This window comes from Lichenostomus cassidix, chromosome 3 (assembly GCF_008360975.1).
Source record: "Lichenostomus cassidix isolate B80296 chromosome 3, HeHo_3.0, whole genome shotgun sequence".
NCBI classification, from domain to species: domain Eukaryota; kingdom Metazoa; phylum Chordata; class Aves; order Passeriformes; family Meliphagidae; genus Lichenostomus; species Lichenostomus cassidix.
In genome coordinates this window covers 105082669-105104576 of record NC_139483.1, presented here as the reverse complement: position 1 = coordinate 105104576, position 21908 = coordinate 105082669, and the positions used below count along the sequence as shown (strand labels likewise).

General features: G+C 42.4%; 1 protein-coding gene across 3 annotated transcripts in view; it reads right to left on the bottom strand.

Moving 5' to 3' along the window:
* KLHL29 (kelch like family member 29) overlaps positions 1-21704 on the bottom strand; it is a 389016-nt gene extending 367312 nt beyond the window's left edge. Inside the window, exon 1 of one of the 3 annotated variants that reach the window (XM_085056969.1) lies at positions 21423-21704. The gene's annotated coding sequence lies outside the window, so the exon portion shown is untranslated. Of the gene's footprint in view, positions 1-7205; positions 7369-21422 lie in introns of those variants that run through there. The other 2 variants (XM_085056972.1, XM_085056970.1) reach the window with 2 other exon arrangements.
* Between the last annotated feature and the right edge of the window lie 204 nt (positions 21705-21908).

Below are 21908 nucleotides of genomic sequence, written 5' to 3'. Positions count from 1 at the left end.
TATGCAGTTTCTTTCCTGTACCTTACTCAGAAAAAATTAAACAATCAAGAGAAACCTCCTTGACACAGAGGGGGAAGAACTCCACCCCACCTAATCATTCTCCAAGAATTAATGCACTTGCCAAACCAGCTCCTCTGCCACCTTCAAACACATGTAGAAACCTCCTCTGTTGCAGGGATTTGGCTGGTGACTGTGACACAAACCAGTGCCTCGCTCCTCATGCCGGTAGCATGGAAATGCTTCAGCCACAGCCATTACCTCTCCCAACAGCAACATGAGAATTTCTTCTACAGTCAGTTTTCACTAATGGTATTCCCAGCCTCAGAGTCAGCAAAGGATTTGGCAGGACTCGCCCCAGTTTCACTTTGTACCTTCTGGAAAAGCTGTGCTAACAGGAGAGGCAGCTGCAGCTCCCAAGGGTGGAACACAAGAGCAGCTGAGCTGCACTGCTCACCCCCAGCATGACAGGGAGAGGTGACAGCCAGACCCTGCCCAGGCTTGGCCACACAGGAGGGTCTGCAACACCTCTGACATCTTCCAAAAAATCAAACCTGAAGCACAGAGCAACTGGGCTGTGACAGTCAACACAAGTTTGCTGCTGTCTTGGTGGGCTGCAGGTAGCTGGTTATTAAGGAAGGCTTAAATAATGGATTTAAATTCAAATCAAGCCAAAGAGTGCTTAGCAGTTTACTGGGCCTGGTCCCAATAACTTGTTTCCTTTTCTTTTCCTGTTCTCAAATTTGCCAATAGGTATCACAATAGAATCTAATTAACATTCACTAATGAGTGGTACACCCATTGCTAATCCAAAAGAATTTGGTTATGTGCAAGTAAGCAAACAAGTTAATGTACCATGAACTGTGTTTTGTTCATTTATTTTGACAAATGCCGTTTGCTTTTAATTATGATACTTCCTAGCAGAGTACTTAGCCTATTTGGCTGAAGTTTGCTGAACTCTCATTGTTATTATGCTTTTCCTCAGAGCTACTATTACAAAAAAATCCCAAAAAACAACAAAACAAACACAATTTAAAAAAAAAAACAACCAAAAAACCAAAACAAGAACAAAAAAATCCATCCTAAAACCAATTGATACAGCAAACACTGGCTGCCCTCTCTCATGAGAAATGAGGTAGCAAAAGACCTCAAGAAAATAGCTTGACTGATGCTTCACATTTTGTTTCTGAACTTCCACTGTAGGGAGGGATCCACTACTGAGACGTCATTGTGCTGGAGAAGTTTTCATTCAGGAATCTTTCCAGTGGGACTAACAGGTCTTTGCAAAACAGATTTAGTATCTACCTGTGCTGTTGATTTTCTTTTCAAGCTAAAAATGTCCAGCTGGGTTCAAAAGGGAATCCTTTTCTGTAAAAGAACACATTTCAACATTTTCCTCTGACTTAAGTAAAGATTTGACTAGTTTAAGTTTTTTGAAAGTTTAAGCAAGCTCTCTATCTGTGGGAGTTTCCTAACTGCTGCCCTGCTTAGAATATTGCTTAACTACTGAACTTGCCAGAAATGCCCAAAGCCACTAACACACGACATTTCTGAAAACACTCAGCACTTTCTTTTTCAAGCGTGCATCACACTTTTTTTTGGACTGCCAACAGGTTTCTAAAGGATACTTTCTCAGAGAGTTGAACAACTGTTTTTACTTTGTTGATTTATTTTTTTTTTTTTACATCAAAAGCAAGGACTTTAGTCCACAACCACAAGCTTTTATACACAGTGTACACCCTGACCTTTCTCATGTTGAAAGCACAAACCTTTGTCTCTTAGATAAGATGAAGGTGAAAGCTTGCATAGACAAATTATTAACATTAGATGTTGGGTGCACTTTTTTAAGACCATTAAGCCAGGGTTTGGCCTCAGTTCTGTGAAAAGATTGTGGTCTGGACTTTGGAGCTACCAAACAGACATAATTTGGCACATACAGCTTTGCTGGTTGGGTGAGGTGTCACTGCCAGATGAAAGAAGTAGGTCACTTCATGAAATGCTGCCCTATGACAGCCTCTCAGTCTAGTTCTCAAGTGGCAGTCAAATACAAAGAGCCACAGAGGGAAATGGGACCTCATGACCTCTGGATCCTCAGGTCAGAGCAAGTCCTGCCAGACCACAGCAGGGCTGGCTTGGTTACAGGGAGTAAAAGAAGATGGCCCAGTCTTTCAGAAAGAGCATGCTTCCACAAAAGGGTGCAATACTTTTAAATGTATTCTCCCACAACCACCATTCCAAGCTTGAAGATTTGTCCTAACACCTGCTTAAGTATGTTCATGACTGATGGGGAGAAAACCCATCAAGTCAAGAACTAGGAGTTAAGGCAGTTAAAGAAACTAACTAAAAAAAGGGAGGTAATTGGCAACATATTCTCAGGCTGGAAGCAGGGTCAACCACTATGAAAATACAGCTGGAAGACAGCTGGACAGTAATCTCCTCCTCAGATGGTTTTAAAATATGGAAATAAAACAATTCAAGTAATGCAAAGGCTTGACAGGTCTCAGCAACAAGATTAGTTATGAAAAATGTCTTCAATTGTTACTTCTTCCTTTCTTGAAGCTTTTCAGAATTGCATAAGAAATACTGCAGCCCATCTTTAACTGGAAGTCACTTACTCCACGCAGAAAGGAAGCATTTTGCTCTCTGTAATTTTTCTCCTATTCTTCACAAGCCAAGTTCTTCCTTCTTCCAAAAAGAGTAGTGTTTCCACTTGGGCCATCCATGGGTGCATCCCTCCATCAGCAGCTGGCAGCCACAGGTGCTGGGCGAGGACTGGTGCATCACTATGGCAGCAGTGCAGGAGGCACCTGGCAGCTGTTGCAGCAAATTATCCTTTTAATTCTCCTTTAAGTGCAAACAAGAAAAGCTCTATCATCTCCTTCCTGCACATCCCACTTTCCTTTCGTGGATGTTTCCCTTCCGGACAATGCTTCAGATTTCCAACACTCTACCTCCCACTTAAATATCCCTTATCTACAAAGCAGAATTAGCTACTGCTGCTCTCAGGTCTGAGCCCCAGCTCTGTGCTCTAAGCACCCTTGTGCTGAAGAGTTTCAGTCCTGCCCCACAGCCCTGGCTTTTCTGTGCTATGGGGAGAGAGACTCCTGGCAGCTGCTGCTGGTCTCTGGGCATCAGACAACCAGAATGGTGTGAAGGGCTTTTCCTACCTCATGTATCACACTTTTCACAAGCAAAAACCCCACCTCTGGGCAATACAGAATAATCCCCACAGCCATCCAGCAGCAATGGGATGAGGACTACTCATCAGGACAGCTTCTGACAGACCATGGCTCTGCACACAAGTCCATCAGGTCCATTCATTGCTGTGCCAGTGCTAGGGCTGCTGCACAATGCTGCTGCCAGAGGTTTGACTTTGCACTTACTGCAGATCATCACCCACAGGTTACCAGAACACTGCTGACTCCTTGCAAGAGGCAGCTCATTTACAGAATCGAGCAGTTGGGAGTAGCTGCCCCAATTCAACTACTCACACTAGCAGAAATTATCTAAGACAACCAAACCATTTAGGACCCTGTGGCTCTAATCTGTGCTAACATCCAATAATCCCCAAGCCAAAGACCGTGAGTTCCCTTTCAGCATGATGACAGTTCCAAGGCAACCTTCATCTCAGCCTCCTCTGCCAAGCTCAGAAAAATTTGCCTCAGTCACAGCTCTGAAATAATTTTTTTGCCTGCTAGGGCTCAATTCCATAGGAATTTTTTTGCTACTTCTTTGCATACTGTGTTCACCAGCTCCCTGGCAAGGTCTCTGGGACTGTCAGCCATCACAGAGGCATAATGGGGCAGACTGAAGGCATTGCTACAGGAGCCTACCACATCCCATAGCCCAGCGTAATAAAGAAAAAGTATTTCATAAAATAAAGTGGCAAAATTCAAGTGCTGAAAGCCACAGGCATTGTTGTGGCAGCATATGACAAAGAAGATTTCTCAATCTTTTTGAGGTGAAGGACCACTTTACTTTTGGAGAGTAAAAAAAAAAAATTATAAAATACTATTGTCTTGTCTCTGTCTGTTCTATGATGACTAGGATGGACAGGCACACTAGCAGTAAATTTCATCTCTACAAGGCCAACCAAGTCCTTGGCAGTGGGGCAGATATGGTTTTCTTATCAGCACTACAACCTGCTCAAAGCACAGGCAAAGCCTTCACTTCTCCCATGGCAGCCAAAAGCCACCAAGCCACCCCTGGGGACAGGTCACCTTCAGTCTGCCCTGACACAAACAAACAGTGCTGCCCTACAGGACAACAGAGCGCTGGAGCCTAGAGAGAAATGTGCTAGTCGCGATTTCTGCCACCAGAACTGGGAGCGCATTTGATCTGAGCGCCTCAGGCAAATCCCTTCTCCTCTCTGCATCTCAGCTCCCCTGTTCCTACGGCTTTCCAGAGCCTGACACAAGGCACTGCAGGAATGTAGAAATGCAGAAAGGCACGGAGCAGAAATGGCACGACAAGGGCCAAACAGATGTGATCGTCTCCGATTTTCTGAAGATGGTTATTTGTTCATTCTCGCAGTGTCAGGAGTGCTGAAAGTCTGAGGCTGAGAAGCCTTAACTGTGATAAAGGTCCAATGGTTGCCAGCTGAGTATTTGCTTTAATCACATTTGATGGTGTTCTTAAAGCTGCCTGCCAGCTTCTGGAGTCATTTGATTATATACAAGTATTACTTCAAAGCAAACAAGCAATGGATACATTTTTATTTGTTTATTTCAGTGTTTATAAGTGATATTTTCTTAGAATTTGCAGCGTGAAGGAAATGCACAGTACTTATGTTTGGATCTAATTTTCATGAAAATTGAATAAAAACAGAAAAATACCAGCCACCAAAATCGTTTCTACCCCCCAGTAATTAAGTTCCCATGAAGGGGGGGGGGAAGAAACAAAACCTTGCTATTCTTGCTACTCAGCCAACTTTAAGACATATTTCATAAATCAGCCATGTTCAGCTTAAATCAGCACAAACTAACAGAGAAGTAGAAGCCTTGAGGCAACTGTTCAGACACCTGAGAAATGATAGCCAGAAGCCAAAGCCAGAGAGGGAAGTTGAGTTTGAGGCGGTGTTTTTTATCAAGTTTTTTTTAAGAAATTCAACTTGACTCATAAAGGCAACACAGAAAAATAGGTGGGATGGGGATGAGACACACAAGCAGAGACGAGCATTGCTCAGCTGGGGGAATCCAACACACACGGATGTGCAGACCTGGAGGACTCAAACACAAGTCTGTCAGCACTAAAGATACCACTGCTCTGGCCCGAGCTGACAGAAACCTCAGGGACTGCACAGCTTGTCAGACAGAGAGGGCATGCTGTACACTGAGTCACACTGCTCATCCTTCCCCTCCTCTCCGTGATCTATCCCTGAGAGGAAAACCAGAAAGAGACAAAACTTAGTGTCTAATGCTGAGCACAGTAAGGGAACAGCCAGACTTCAGCAAGCCACCAGCTCCTGCCGATGCAAAGCTTGGTAAAGAAAGGAAACCTGTGGAACTGCAGGACCCTTGATACACATGTGAGAAATGAGAATTTCCTGACATTAGTGTAGCTCTAGAGATAGAATAAGATCCAATTCAGATTCCCCAAAATGCCCTGATCTGCAAAACCACTCAGAAGAGCCATTGATCTTAGCAAAAGGGAAACTCCCAACCTTAAAAACATCAATGATAACCTATATTGAAATCGAGTAGATCAAGTAATTTCATCTCAAGGAGAGCAGTCCAGACTTAGAGTACTTCAGCTAAATTCATATGGGTACCATTCCAGAGAGGTCACAGAAAACCCTGAAACAACTGCTCAGTGAGGCAGGGAAAACAATACCAAGAAACCTTCAGTGTGTTAGTTTGAGGAAAAATGCAGTTTTGAAGTGCCACTATCAAATCAACAGTATTGCTTCCTTACTCTGTGCTAGACACCCAAATCCATGGGAAATACTGGAGACTCAGAGAAGACTCAAAGGACCATAACAACAGTATTTTGGATGTGGAGAAGTTTATTTGAAGGCAGACTGAAGACCGCATAGCAGACTTTAGAGATGAAATAAAAATGTAAAATCATGACTAGCAGAGAGAAGTCATAACTTCAGTTTCTCTCTTCTTGGTCGCATAACAAAGGGAAATTCAATAAAAGCTACAAGTTATAGAAGAGATAAAAATAAGATAGTCTCAAAAATGTCAAACCAGACTGCAGAGCTTGAAGCCAGAAGTTGTCAAGGCCAAAAAAAGTAAGAATTACCCCAAAGCAGACACATATGATTAAGAACATCAATAGATTTAAGAGTGTATGATAAAACAAATCTTGATACAAGGTATTTAACTTCTGGGATAATCCCTGAAAGGTATTGTGAGACAAAGATAATTACAACAGCCCAATCAAAACATCATTTCTCCTTTTATAAATGCTTGGCCTTGAGAACTGCTGGAAGTAGGTACTTGATTAAATGGACTGAAAGTCTGGCAGCTCCATGGTCAGCCTGTTTTTAAGCTTCACTTGGACACAACACTTGTAAGCCCTTGAAGACATTGGAATTTTTTTCCTGAAAAACACAAAGTGATTTTTTTTAAAAAGGAGTATCACAGAAACTTCAGAAAAAAATTTATCACATTTCCTATCTTTCTGAGATCACAACTGGGCCAATAAGGTCCATGTGATAAACATGTTCTCCATTCCTAATGTATATCAGTTAACCACTTTAGCTCCTCAGGAAGGTACAAAAACTGTAATATTAAAAATTATATTCTCAAAACATATCCAGTTCTCCAGAAGCAGAACTTACTTGCTGTTTCCTAAAATAACTGTTTATTTTAGCAGTCTTAAACTCTGCCAAATTCCTGTAATACTTATAATAACAAACAATACATGCAATCACCACCATATAAAGTTAGTTACTTTCAGTGCAGAAGCTACAAACCAACCTATGTAAAAGCTTCCTGGGTTGAGTTTTTTTGGTTGGGTTTTTTGCTTGTTTTGCTTTCTTTTTGTTGATTTGTTGGTTCTTACACTATTTTGAGGGGTTTCTCATTAGCTACATCAAATATCCACCCACACAACTGGTTTTTAATTTGCAATTGATCAAATAGAAGTTCAGATTGGATATTAGGAAAAAGTTCCTCACTAAGAGGGTGCCTGGGCACCAAAACAAGCTCCCCAGGGAAGTTGTCACAGCACCAAGCCTGACAGGAGTCCAAGAAGCTCACCTTCTGCACCATCTGCAGACTCTCCTGCTCCCTAAGGAGAGGGCTGGTCAGACAAAACGCTGGAAACAGCTGGTTTGGTAATTAAAAACACATGGATTCTCCCCCATTCTGTTCAAAGCTGAATGTCCTGAATGTATCCAAGTTTCTTCCCCACGTACAGGCTGCCAGCTCCTCTGTTTATTGGTGGATGGGTTGCCTCAAAGCGTAAGTACAACAACAAAAATAGTGAACTTGTTTGCTGTTTGCCTTATTTTGGAGTTCATGAAATGCAAAGACAGTCTTTCACTGCTCAAAAATGGTTTTCAAGCAAGGTGGTCACCTGTTTCCAATGCAAGCACTTCTCCCCCATCCAGAGGTGCCTTTAATCAGTGTTTGACACCAGACTGAGCAAAGCAGCAAAGTAAGCAAGGCGACAAGTAGTTTTTTTAATATTAAATACTAATTCAAATACAGAATAATCAGCACCTTTATAAGATTTCAGTCCGATATTGGCTACTTCTGTCAAAAAACACGATTGCCTATATGGTCTTACTAACAGAACAAATAATTCAGAACTCTGCCAAAGACCTACATGCCACAATGAAAATATATTGAAATTAGATAGGTCTTTGCACATACTTCGGAAGTAAAGGAATTGTTTCTGATACAATAACAATAGTGCTAATAAGTTAGCACCAAGATACAAGCAGCAGTCAGGTCAAATCCTTAAGTCACTCCACAGGAAACCTAGATATGAGCTTGTTTTAGCTCAGAGTTGCATTGAGACCTCATACGGTCCTTACTAATGAAATGAGAAGACACAGTAGTATCTACTCCCAGTGTAACAGCAGGGAAACCAGATTGCAAGGTTCTTTTGCTAATATGAGTTACTATCATGTTGCGGGAGCTTTGCACTGTTGCAATAATTGCAGATTTAACAGGCTTTTTCATCCTTCTCACCTTCAAATTCTCTCTCCTTCAGAACAGCTTAGTGCTGCCATCTACTTTTTTTTTTACCCTAACACGTTTGGGGTCTTTTATCCTAGCAAAGTTCTTAGCAAACTAACTCAGCCACTAAGACAACATTCTCTCACTTAAGTCTTTACAGTTGGGTCCCCACATCTATATGTGGTCCAGCTCATCACCACAGGCAAAATTAAAACCAAAGGAAATAAAATACAGAATTACATCTGATGTCCTTTTAACACTAATTTACACTTGAGTCCTCAAATATTAATAAAACCCCACAACTCCCTCAACTCTTAACCACAATATATCTTTTACAACCCCTGGTGATATTAAGCTACTAAATTCAGAGATGACAAGGTGGCAAAGACATAGGTCTTTATCAAATCATCTGGACAGTTCTAGAAAGCAAATTTATCTAGCTAAAAATGTTATTCAAAGTTTCAGTCCTAGAGATTTAATAAAATTCTTTTATAGGTCATTTATTTGCAGAGACACTAGCTCTGCTGGAAAAAAAAATATTTTCCGGCTAAAGGATATATCATCTGAATAAAGAGGCTGAAAAACATTGAGGTTGTTTAGTAGGAGACTGCCTGCTGCTGATCAGGCAAGAGCTAGTCTTGATTAATCATTCACCCCACTTTTTCATTGCAGTCATTTTAAGGTCTGAGCAATTGTGTCCCCACAGTTCCCCAACCACCATTTGTTGAGGGTCTTCACCCTATTTTTCATAGAAGAGTGCTCAGACCAGAGCACCATGAAACCCCTGGAATAAAGGGAAGCCAGAGCATCTTGTGCCTCCCCACTAAGAGCACACAAACCAGAGTGCAGCCATAGTAACTGCAGGCATCTGCCCAGGGGCTGTGCTCCAAAGAACTGCTCTTGGCCCCTATCTCTGCCTCCCTTCATCCCTAACAACATCATTATACTCTGTGGATAAAGGCCAGATTCTCAAAGATGACCAAGTCTCCAAATCTCCACTCAAATCATTCAGAGCACGTCCCACACACGTGCAGAGAGTGTCCTGCATGGAGAGAAAGGCTTTGATGGCTGCTCTGCCCACACATCCGAGCACAGGCTGCTCAGAGCTCTGCCCAGGTTTGCAGTTTGGTCTCACATGACCCCAAGCCTCTGCTGAGGCTGCAAACAAGTCATAGGGGCTCTGCTGGGGAGAATATATTTAACCATAGGGAATCGAAGGGAATTAATCACATCGTATGTGCTGTATCAGGCTGATGAAGGTCACACATCTGAACTAGGGCAGCCCAACCTTCAGCACAGATGTCAACTTCACAAGGAAGCACCCTGACAACTGGCCAGAAAAGGTATTTTCAGGAGCAGATTTTTTTTCCTTCCTGCAGAGCTTTATTTCATAATAGAAGACGGATGAGGAAAAAAAGCAAAAAACCAAAATCAATTCATTTCCTAGCTGTCATCCTTGGATTTTGCATATCATGCCTTAGCATTAACTGCTGCCAAACACAAGATGTCAGGTCCATCTGGCAGATGTACACTTCCCCAGCTGCCAAGTGCTTCCTTTAGATCCAGGGGCTTTGCTATTAACTACATTCGCAAATTCCAGCCTCCTAAATGAGCAGGGCTTCTGAACAGCAGCCTCTGCTTCCCAGTGCCCTGCAAAGGGGGAGCAAGGCTACACTGCAATCATCCAGAGCATCTGCTGCACTTGTGTGCTGGGGACAGCAGTTTCCTGGTAAATGATGGCTATACCAGCTGTGGGAGAGCTTGAAGGAATTCCTCTCTCCCCAGATTATCCCTAAGCAAAATTAGAAAGTATTCAGGAAGCAGAGGGGAAACCCAACCATTCAAGCCGACATCATTACTTATTTACATATAAATACAGCCAGGAAATAAGCATATGTATTTATATATAAACAAAAAAGCTATCTGTACAATGTTTCATACATTGCTTTCCCATCCAATATTTACTACTTTACTCATGACTTCAGAAAAAAAACTTTTTCCCCAAGAAACTGGTGATAAAATGCCCTCTGGTGGGCGTGACTGTGGACCTCTACATCAACAACCACCTCCGAAATAGTTTGGAGCCTTCGCTATATTCTCGGGATTACTATTTTTAATGGAGTGAGACAAAGCACATACTTGCTTTCCAGAAGAAACAGATACACCCCTGACTACCAAGCCCATTTTACTGCTAAGTATCTCTGGATTAGAAAAATCTCAAAGCTAAAAAAAAAAATCCTATTAATATAATTTTAGGAATCATGACATGTTTTAATGTTCATTTTACCTCTCTAGGATATATTTTCATCTTTAAAAATAAGCAGTTAAGAGAAGCGGGAAAGTGGCACTAAGTTCTGCTTTGCCTCAGCATAACAGAATCTTTGTCGACTGAAATGGAGAAAGGAGGGGTGGAGAAGAACAGCATTTTCAGAGCTTATGAATCATTTTTGTCCTGTTAAAGCAGCAGGCACAACTAGGGAGGCAGCACTAACTGTACAGGAAAAAAATAACAGCCCTTGTTCCAGAAGAGTTTATTGCCTAAACAGAAAAAGCAAAGCAGGAAAAACCCCCTCAAATATAAACTGAAGTTAATAGGATGTGTTTTATCCTTCAGATACTCAATAATTGTGGGTGGTGCTTTCATTAATCTGAAATGAGAAATCCAAAAAGAGAGAGCTGAGGTTTCAGATGCAGTGACAAAAGAGATAATGCAGCAACTTGCGGGCAGAGTGCATGTACAGCTACTCACAGAATATACATATATATATATATATATATATATAAAAACAGACTGCTTTGGCAAACCAGCGACACTGGAAGAAGAGAGCTACCAGGCAGATGGGACTGCACGAGCCTGACCCTAACACAGCCAAAAAAAGCTGCAGTTACACACAGAACTCAAGTTGACCCCACACAGTTTCTAGGGGATTTTTTTTTTTTTTTTAATTGTGCAACAGCAAAGCTTTGGAGTGGCAGCTAAATAAAAAGGCAGAATAGAACACTGAGGCCACATGAAGGAAAATGGAAGAATTCCGCTGCTTTCCAGAGTTCTTTGGAAAGTCTTTGTGCTTCCATTTCATACAGAATATGGCACTTTCCCGGTTCACCAGGATGGTTAGATATTTGTTTCCAGCTTCCACAGTACAACTGTTGTTTTATGTCAAAAATATTTGCAACTTTCATCTACACATGGAATGTGAAGCATTTCTGTCTTTTTATAGATGTTTCTGGGCAACAAAACTTTGCTCATGAAGCTGTTCTTGGGTATAAAAACATTATATGATTTAACATTCATGCCCTCTTTTTCTGCCCTCAGAAAGAAAAACAAAAACTGTCAAAACACACTCATTTATTTGACACGTGCCTTTTTTCAAGTCCTGCATTCCTGCTCTGTATAGAGCTCCTTCCCTCTCTAGTGGCAGCCAGGTCAGACACCAATGCTTAAAGCCTGCTCTGGGCTTGGTTAAGATCAGAAAATTTTTAGCTTAAAATTCCTCTTTGTCAACAGCCCACCCAGAGACTCAGAGTTACATTTACCACTTTTTTTCTGAAGACAGAGGCCATGAGTTTCACAGAGCAATGCTGTCACTTGGTGTTCTCCTGCATAAACTTTATGATCATCATTCTTGCAAGCATCTCTGGACACTATATTGACTGCAGATACAGTGAAAAGTGTTTCTTTTATTAGAGCAAGCCAAAACTAAATGGTCTATTTGTGCATGTAATAGTTATACACACAACGCCCAGGCATTAATCTTAATTTTTTGCCTAAAATTAAAAGTAACATTGCCTAGGTAAAATGAGCACCAACATTTCTTGGATCTTATCCTGGTGGTTAATCCTGGTTTTGTTTTGATCTTTCCATTGTCTAACCAAGAAGATGGCCAAAGGCTGTACAGTTCTGATTGTTGTTAAATTTCCAACCTTATTTTTAATATAAAAATAAGGGGTCCATGCTTTGTTGCTAGGGTGGAACTGTCCTCTTAAACTCTGAAGTGGCTATTGTCAAATTCAAAAGATTACTGGTCTACTGAAAGCCATGAACTGATAGATTCTAATTTTACAGGCTAGTATCTAGACAGGGAAAGACTTACAATCTGCTGTCATATGTGATGTCATTTTAGTAAATACCTTGAGGAAATCTGAGCCTGTTCATGTTTTCCTGAAGCTGAACAACTGCCTGACAAACAGTACAGCCTAAAAGTAGGAAGGAAATGGTTAATGAGGACTTCACTCAGATTACATGCAGCAAAGTCTAAGCAGCTCCAGTTCCTCCTGACGAATGCCTGATGATGCCCTGGTTAACCATCACCTTAAGCTGCACCTGCACTTCCATCATAAATCAGTGTTTAAGGTTCTCAGCCTGACCCAGCTGGGTGTCATTCTTGATCTCCAGCCCAGGCTACCTTAACTCTGCAGCTGTGAGCAGTTCTTTGAATAAAGACGCCAGCATGGCACAAAGGTTGGGGTTTTTTGTTTTACTTGTATTATTCTTGAAATACAATACTTCAATAACTTAGCTGCTGCAACAACAATATTTGTCTAAGAATAGTTTTTAGGAGGCTTGAAGGATGCTGCTGTGAACTGTTCAAGTGTGATATTGAAACACTGAATTTAAGGAAAACTTGCTTCAATTTCTTTTTTAGCAAGAACATACCCTACACACACAGAAATGGGCTTTCAAAATTTCTATCTGAGACAGGGGAAAAACAAAGAAACCAAAATAAAGAGTATTATGGCAATCATAATTCTCCTCTTCATCTCTGGCTGCAGTTATGTACCCAAGCACCACTTTTAAAGTCAGTCTCACATTTTAGGGACTTCAGGCAAGCCTTATTTCCTTAATTCCTATACCATTTCTATGCTGTTTTTTCTCCCACAAGTAACTCAAATATTGGCCACAACTTCAAGAGATAAGGTTGTGATGTTGCAAAACTAACTGCCCAGAAGTTTAATCATAAAACTACACAGTTTTCTTCCAAAAAAGAAAAATGTACCAGGAAATAGGCTTTACTTTTGGAGATTCAATAAACTTAAAGAATGGATGGAACATTTATCAAATGTTTTCAGGGTACCCAAATATAACTTCATTTAACTGCACAGATCTGGGCCAAGGATAAATTTGGCCCATTTTATATAATGCAGAACTAAGGTGAAAGAAGGAAAAGTGTTGAAGCACCTGGACCATACAAACCAGAGACTAGCAAATATTTCCTTCCCCCTCTCTTGCATTTGCTGTCATCTACTGAGATTTGCAGACTTTTTCTTCGACCTCAAGACCTTCACAGTTGAATTTCACAAGTGATTTGTTCCTCAGGGTAGAGAAGCACTGTGCAACATCAGATACATATTGGAATATGTCAGCTCCACAGGTGTTAACTAGATCAGGATTTGGTCCACAGTTCAGCAGCTCTTGTGACAATTCACACATCAAGATCAACTGAGAGGTTCCCCAGGAGGTCCTGCGCAGCCACAGCCCACACTCTTATATGCTACAGGCAGCTTTTAATCACATCTCATTACATTTGTTTGCAGTCCTAAGGCTCAGACCTCAGAAAGCAAGCGGGTGGTTTTTACTTTCAGTCTCATGCAAAGACCATAAGGAATAAAATGTTGGCACAGACAGCCAAAGCCTCACGAATTCTGAATTTGAGAATGGACATTCAATCCAGCCTGCAGAAAATCCAGACTAGCATCAGTGTAAAAGAGATAAGAGTTAACTCACCAAAGATCAAACCCAACTTTCATTTACGCCTATGCAACATTGATTTCTGTTAACTACATGTGTGTAACCGGGGGCAACATTTGATCTGAAGCCTAGTACCTTGATGCCCAACTATTGTAAAACAGAAGCAAGCAAAAAGGTAACTACAAACATTTAACTGATGTTGCCTGAAAGGAGGGCATTGCAGACAGCTCGACCAGCAGTTCATATTGACAAAATTAAGATGGGGCACAGCAAACCTCACTGCTAGACGTAATTGCACAAATATTTGGAGTGTTCTTTAAAAAAAAAAAAAATATGACACTGGGGAAAGGCAACAAAAAGCCACAGACCAAGAAATAAGCTACTACATGCAAATACATGCAAGCTTCTCCCAAGTTAATTCTCCTCTTAATGGAATATTGATTGGTATGCTCAATGTTTAGAAATGTGAAACAACGTGGGGGAGAGAGGAAGGGAAGACAGAGCAGTGACTTTTGTTTAAATGATACATACTTTCCTCATATGATCAGCCAAAAATAGCATAATGAAGAGGGCAGTGCAGCATATTTAACATTTTGCCTTGCATTTCATTAGCATGTCTGTTGGGATGACCTGGGAGTGTTAGTCACACACTTTTTGCACTTTTCTACAGGAAGAAAGCACCACATTTTTCATTTTCGTAACCTCTCATCACACAATATCCTTAATATACCTGGTACTTCTCTACTCCAAGTAGGACAGATTACCAAGTGTCTGTGGTAGTACAGAGGCTCTTCAGATGTAATCTATCATGCTGTTTGCACAACCAGGGAGAAACCCACTGCCTGGGTCTCACTGCAGAGCAGTCCAGTGTCATGAAGAACATCTGGCTAAGCTTTGTTGCTTCTACTCCTATCCCCAACTGGGAGAGACGATAAGGAAGAAACAAGCTGCATCTTTGAAGCAGATATTTATATGATCCAGTTTTCAAATAAAACCCTTATAATACAATCAGTATTACATAAGCAAGCAGCCACTTATTCCAACCTTCCAGAAATTTCTACCTACTCCAGTGACTACCAGCAAAATTTTAGAAAAAGTTTCTTCTATCCTTTCCCTTCTTTCACGCATGGAGTCTTCCGAGATAGCCCTTACAGCCTCCAACTCATTCTACTAAAAAGCAAGCAAGAGGGCAAAAGTTTAAAAAAAAAAAAAAAAAAAATCTGCCAGAAAAACCAACTTCCACTGTCAGAGTTCCTAGCCTGGATAATCCAAGCAACAGCATCATGCTAAATAGCTCTGCTGAGCCATATCCATATTAAGGATACACTTAAAAACATAAGCAGTGTAAAGGAGCCATTTCATTGTGTATAGGTCAATACATACATGTATATTTTTGTGCTCTACTGCTTGTACTAAAACATAAGAAACTTCATACAGAATTAGCAGCTTCTCTGGCACTGTATTTCTAAGCTTCATAAAGGGTTAATGAATAAGCTCAAAAAGATATCATTTAACTTGATTCTGTAGCATTTCATATAGTTTCAGAAGTATTTTCCAGACATTTATATACGCAACAACATTTTGTAATATGAAGTGTTCCAATTTGGCATTGTTCCACCCTTGGCAAGCAAGAGACAATAAAAATCAAGAGAAAGTGAAAAATGAAGTTTTTGAAGTATACAATATGTTAGGAATCATTTAATGAATTCAGGTGCTCAACAAGCTACAAATCAACCAAACTTTGCAATACATATAGATTTCAAAGCACAGGTAAACACAGCTGCATCCACTTTAAAGTTATTCCATGTTGTGTGATTATTGCAATGAACTTCCTGAACCCTTTCACCTTTCCTTTTGATCTGGGGTTTACCTGTGGTTGGAAAAGCTAGCAGCATTTAAATTCTTTTCTGTCTAATTAAGGGGAAAAGCATCAGACTGAGAAAATAAACCTTTGAGTAGCTACAGCATGCTGCTATCTGTGAATCCACCAACATTGCTCTTGCAGACCAAAAACAAAATCCTACAAAAGGTCTGACAAAGCATATCTTAGAGCAGAATTATCTGATTTAAATATTAATTACTCATCAGCATGGACTTCAAGAAGTCTCTGAAGCAAGAGCCCTTAAATCACACTTTAAACCCAGGATTTCTGAAGTCTGCACTACCATGCAGATCATGAATTTTGGAATACAGGTTTTTGGGTTTGTTTGGGGGGGCTTTAAAAAAAAAAAAAAAAACTAAAAACAACAGGAGTGAAGACTGACAATGAGTCTCTTTCCAAGATTTAAAAATATCAATAGACACATGAATAGAGTCCAGCTAAACAAATTAGGCCCATCTTGAATTTGAGTCCTGCTACCAGACACTGTTAGAGCCTCAGATACCTCTATATCAACTTGAAGGATTCTTCACAGTATCTCTCAACTACACTGACAGTCCAAGAAACACTACTCCTACCATGGCACACTTAACAGATTTTAGTTAACAGCAATGCTGCAGAGGAATTTTATCAGTGGCAGATTTTCTTGCAAACTGCTGCACTGAACGAGTTCCAAAGCACACCTTGAGATATAATCTGGTTCTGAATCATATTGCATATTACCTGTACTTATGCAGAGTTTAGCTCTAAAAGTGGACACCAACCCAAGAAAAACCAAACCTGGACAGAAATCCCAGCATCCAACATCACACGCCACACAGCATATTGTAATGGATGGCAGGGAATTAAACAAAAACACAAATCACAGAATGCTACAAAAGGAACACTGAGTTAATTTTCAAATTACGTCTTTGTCTATAGTTTCAGCAGACTGTTTCACACAATCAGTATTATTATTGCAAGCAAGCACTATAAATTACCTGAAATTTAAGACTACCAAAAACCTGTGTTTTTCTGATGTTAATGTCAATTATGGCCAAAATCCATGTTGAGAATATCTGAAAACCTAAACCTAAGCATCACGGATTTTAAAAAAACAAGAAAGCAGCACATAAAAATTAGAGAAAACGGTCCCATGTTCCACATATTCTAATCCACAACATAAAATTATTTATGGAAGAGTGTGACTAGGAATTCAGTTACTGTCATTTATCAGATGGTCAAGACAGCACAGAGGTAAGTGGCTGCATAACAACAGCACCGGGAAGGTTTCTGGGCACTGCTTGCACCAGGTCTGGTTTCACCATACCAGGTAAACGATGCATATTCAAACCCTGGGAAACACTGTTGACTTGCAAAAACCTGACAGAAAGGCGTTCCCATAAGAGATTTCTAATCTATTTCCTTTTAATGTCTTTCTTTATAGCTGAGGAGGAGTTCTTTGTACTTCTGGTAACAAAGGAAACACAGAAGTGACAGAAGCATGTCAAAGCTGTTTATGTTTCATACAGCCTCACACCCGGAGTTGCTATTGGCAATTTACTTCTTGGGAAGAGCATCTTAAGCCTTCACATGGGACTCCACCTTCCTGCAAGTAACTTTATGGAAGAGTTAACCGCACAGAGGGATGTTGAACCCATTCCCCATACTGGGTAAGCCAGCATGAAACCAGAACAGAAATTTTTAGAAGACGTGACAAAGGGTTAATGCAGTAATTCAGTTACCTGGAGGTATATTCAAGGCAAGATTATATAATTTGTATGTTTATGGGCTTTAGGATATAGGTTTTACACTGTCTTTCTTCGGCAGAGTAGTGAGTACATTAAGAAAGTGATTAGATACACAAATAAATCACAAAATCTAACGATACTATGTCATATTTAAGGTAACTGAATCAGTACACTCTGCAAAATGGAAGGTCTGGAGGGAAAACAAAAAAAAGCAGAAGGACCAAGTAAGTCACTAAGCCATACTGAGATTTTTAGCTAGCTAGAAGTCTTGACTGCGGCACAAAGAATTAGTGATGTGAAAATGATGTAGACTTCAGTGCTGCACCATGAAGTTGAGGCTCTGCAAACAGCAGCTTTGGGATCAGGCCTTCAGCTGCCTGGGCTCCCTGGGTCCATAGCCTACGGCAGCAAATCCAAGTGCATCGATGGAGTTCAGTGGACAAGTCATTACAAGAACTCAAGGCTATGCTCAACCTAAAGAAGGGATGATAAACCCAACAAAAATATTAAAGAGTGACCAAAACTTTAAAGTGCAACAAAAAACTCCAAAAAGTGTTTTAAGATTAAAAAATAAATCGCACAAAAGGGATATGATGTAAGTCACAAGGGTTAAACAAGATGAGACAGCCTGGAGTTTCTCTCTCCATTTACAGATCCAGGGGTACTTTTCCCACCTTAATGCTAAGTGTGAGTTCCCACCACAGCACACAGAGGCAGAAAAGGAAGAAAAAAAGAATATTTTCTGGCCCCTTAATCTTTTTTTTTTTTTTTTCCCCTCCTTGTGCTTCAGAAGAACTGGGTGCATCAGGTTTCGGAACTAAATTAAAAGGTCAGGAAAACAAGTAGGCATGGACAAGACTGAATTGCAGATGAGCACAGAGAAGCAAAGACACAGCACTGGGATAAGCACCAACAACTGCACATAGTCACAGTCCCGATCCTGGTGGCTGCCAGAGCAGTGTGAACCTGAGCAGCTCCAGGGACACCACGGATCACACCCGGGGAGAGGAACAGGCGTGGGAGCAGAGCAGCATCGCTGGAGAGACTATCACAGCTAACCTGGGCATTGCGAATTCTCCTCGCAAACAGGCACTAAAGCACCAGATACAGGGCTCAGTAAACCCAAAAATCACATCTAATTCCTAGATCCGTGCCTTCCTCTCCTTTCATTGAGAAGATTTCCAGTCAACATACACACTATATACTTTTTTATTATTGTTTGAAGAAGAGCAGCAACCCTGGCAGCATGCTAATCTAGAATCGGAGACAAAACAGAGCTGGTTACTTTCTTCCCTCAAGATTTCTGCTTAGAAAAAAAAAATGAACAAGGGTTTGTTCCTGCACACCACCACTTTGTTTCTTTTCAGCAAGACTTTGACAAAATCTAATTCACTGTGCCATGTATCTAATACATTGGGTACCTGAAGTATGACCATCACTCATCAGAAACGTAATTAAAAAGTGACAAAACTAGATCCCCCTCCCCAGCTTGCAGATGAAAACCAGTAACCCTGCCTCTATTTGTAACCATGACAACTATAGAATATTTTATTTCGGTAATATAATTCACACTGAACATTTGCTCATAGGTTTTGTTGTTAAGGGAAAGGTTGACACACTGTGCACACATTTCATAAGCTACTGGAGGCAACAAATGCAGGGAAGTCAGGCAGTTTGAGACCAAGAGCCCAGTTTGTATTTCAGAGATCATTTAAGACTCTTTATTGTAAGCAAAATGAACACGAACAAAAATTCATCCAAATTGAGTGTTACAGGTCATTACTTGCAAGACAACTGCTTGGTATGACAGGATATTTTTCCACTTTTAAATCAATCACAATAATACTCCCTTATTTTCAAAGAGTTAGTTACTCAAACACCAAATGTTAATTTTCAATTAAAATACTATAAGCATTATTAGGAAATATCAACATGGATGTTATGGAAGGAAACAGCCATACAAAACAAGGCAATGAAAAGCATAGTTTACATATGCAGGCTAAGTCTTATTCTGGATGGGTCACTAAATTATTTGCATAGCTCCTATATATCATCTTAAATTGAAGACAACTTCCAGAAATACACACGATAAGAACAGGTTATAAGAACAAACAAACAAAAAAACCCCAATCCTGAACATTATTCAGAGAAGATTAAACAACCTCCCGAGCATAACTAAAGTTTGACGCAGATAAATGTCAAAGTAAAATATTGCCGTACTTGATTTTTCCCCACATTGGGAAAAAAATAGAAGCCATTAGCAGTTTAAACTAGAATACAACAATAATAGAAAGACACACTGTTGCTTTGGTTTGGAGGCAAACAATAAAAAGAGAATAAAGCTTGCTGGAATACTATCCCTTTTCTCACACAGATCATATCTTTCAAGAAGGATTTAAAGTTTCAGCAGATTGCTAATTATAAGAAACTATAATACTGCTATCTGCAGTCACCTTAAAGCTATGTTGGTCTGGTTTTTTTTAAGTACCTCAAAAGAGGAGCCTGATAAATATGTTTAAATCGGTGCAAGGGACTCACACGTGCCTACACACACACACACACACTTGCTCAGTTGTTTTCAGGACTATGAGGAAAAAGAAAGTTACTTCATTTATCAGAAATACACTCTATATAATCTTCCATTTAAACAAGCAATAAGCCTGCAGCAAACATGCATGGCTTTTTCCTTCACTGAAGGAAAAGTGATTAAATCCCCCTTAATCTAGTTACCAGAACGCTGTGGTTTTTTTCTATGCAGTTTTCATATACAGTAACAAAAAATAAGCAGCCAACTACATGACCAGGACTCCATCATTTTTGGTTGTGGTGGGGAGATAGATTTATCTCCAGCGTTCACGGAATATTTTCAGTTTAATAAATGAGACCAGAGGAGGAAAAATAAAATAATCTTGCAGACGATGAGCACACACTGTTTATGAAGTGTACAACAAACACCACCATCCATCCCCAGAAGTCCCTTCCTCCAGAGCTTTCTCCACCCTCCAGGGAGGCACAGAGACCTGAACCCAAAATCCCGGGGATCACAGACCTGCATCCTCACACGACAAGGACAGCTCGCCACATCCACTCAATGTCAAAACACAAAGTAGCTTTTCCCTCCCAGCCTAAGCCAGACCTTCCGAAAAGCGGTACCCAAGGGATGCATCTCTGTGCTCCGAACGGGACCAGGCAGCACTTGGGTTCGGAGGTAAGTTACAGGAAAACAGCCCTCAGGGGGGGAAAAAAAAAAGAGAAAAAAAAAAAAAAAAAAGGAACGCATCAACGGAAAAGCACAGTAGCAGCCAAACAAACCTCACGCAGGCGAGGACATGTCACCGGCATGGGAATCGTACGAAGTGCTTTAATACATACACACACACACGCATATATATATTTAAGCAAGCAATATCGTGCCTAGAAGTTGCTGGTATGCATCACGCGTGGAGAAGCGAGAAGGGGAGCGGGGATGCATGGCAGGCACAGGAGAGCACGGGGCTGGCCGAGGCGCTCGGCAGGCAGGCAGCGAGGCAAGCAGGCTGAGCAGGCTGCCGGCGGGCTGCGCGCCGAGCCACGCCAGCCACTTCCGCGGCGGCGGGCCCGGGGATGGCACGGAGGATCCGCCGGGACAGGGACAGCCGCCCCGAGGGATGGGGTCCGGGGGGAACCGCCGTCCCCGGGACTGGGGAAGGGGGGAGATCGCGCGGCCGCCGCCGCTCCCCGAGCGAGCGCCCGAAGTTGTGGGTGCGCGGCGGGGGCGGGGAGCCCCACGCCAGGATGAAAAAACCCTGGGGAAAAACCCCAAACCATCACGGCAGCGTTGCGAGGGCCCGCCGGCCCCCGCGCGGCACCCCGCAGGCGGCGGGAGGCACGCAGGAAGTTTTTAATGCGGGCAGCGAGCGCAGGCGCAGGGCAGCCCCAGCCCGGCGATGCCCGGCGCGGCGGGCGGGCGGCGGCGGGGGCTCGGCGGGCGCGGGGCACCGCCGGCCGCTTACCTCCCTCCGCGGGGGCGCAGGCGGCCGCGTCCTCAGGCGGCGGGAGGATGCGCGGCGGCGGGAGGCGGCAGCGGCGGCTTGTGCATCGCAGCCTCCGCCGCTAACGCAGAGCCCCGCGCGGCTGCGGGCGCCGGGAGCCGCGCTGGAGGCCGGGCAGGGAGGCGCGGCGCGGCGGCGGAGGCTGCTGCGGAGCCGCGACCATGCTCCCGTCTGGCCGCCTTCCCCTCACCTACTGCCCGCTTTAGCCGGGGAGGGAGGCGGCCTGGGCGCCGGGGCGAGGGGCGGGCCGGGCCAATCACCGCGGCGGCGGGAGGCGGTGGAGCTCGGCCCGGCCCGCCCCGTCCGCCGCACCGCCCCCGCGGGAGGGAGAGAGGAAGGGAGGCAGGGCAGGAGCTCCGGCCGCGCCGCCGCCGCCCCGCGGGGCCGACCCGCCGCTCTGCCCGGCCGGGCGCAGGTGCGGGCGGTGCCGGAGCCCCGGGAGCTCGC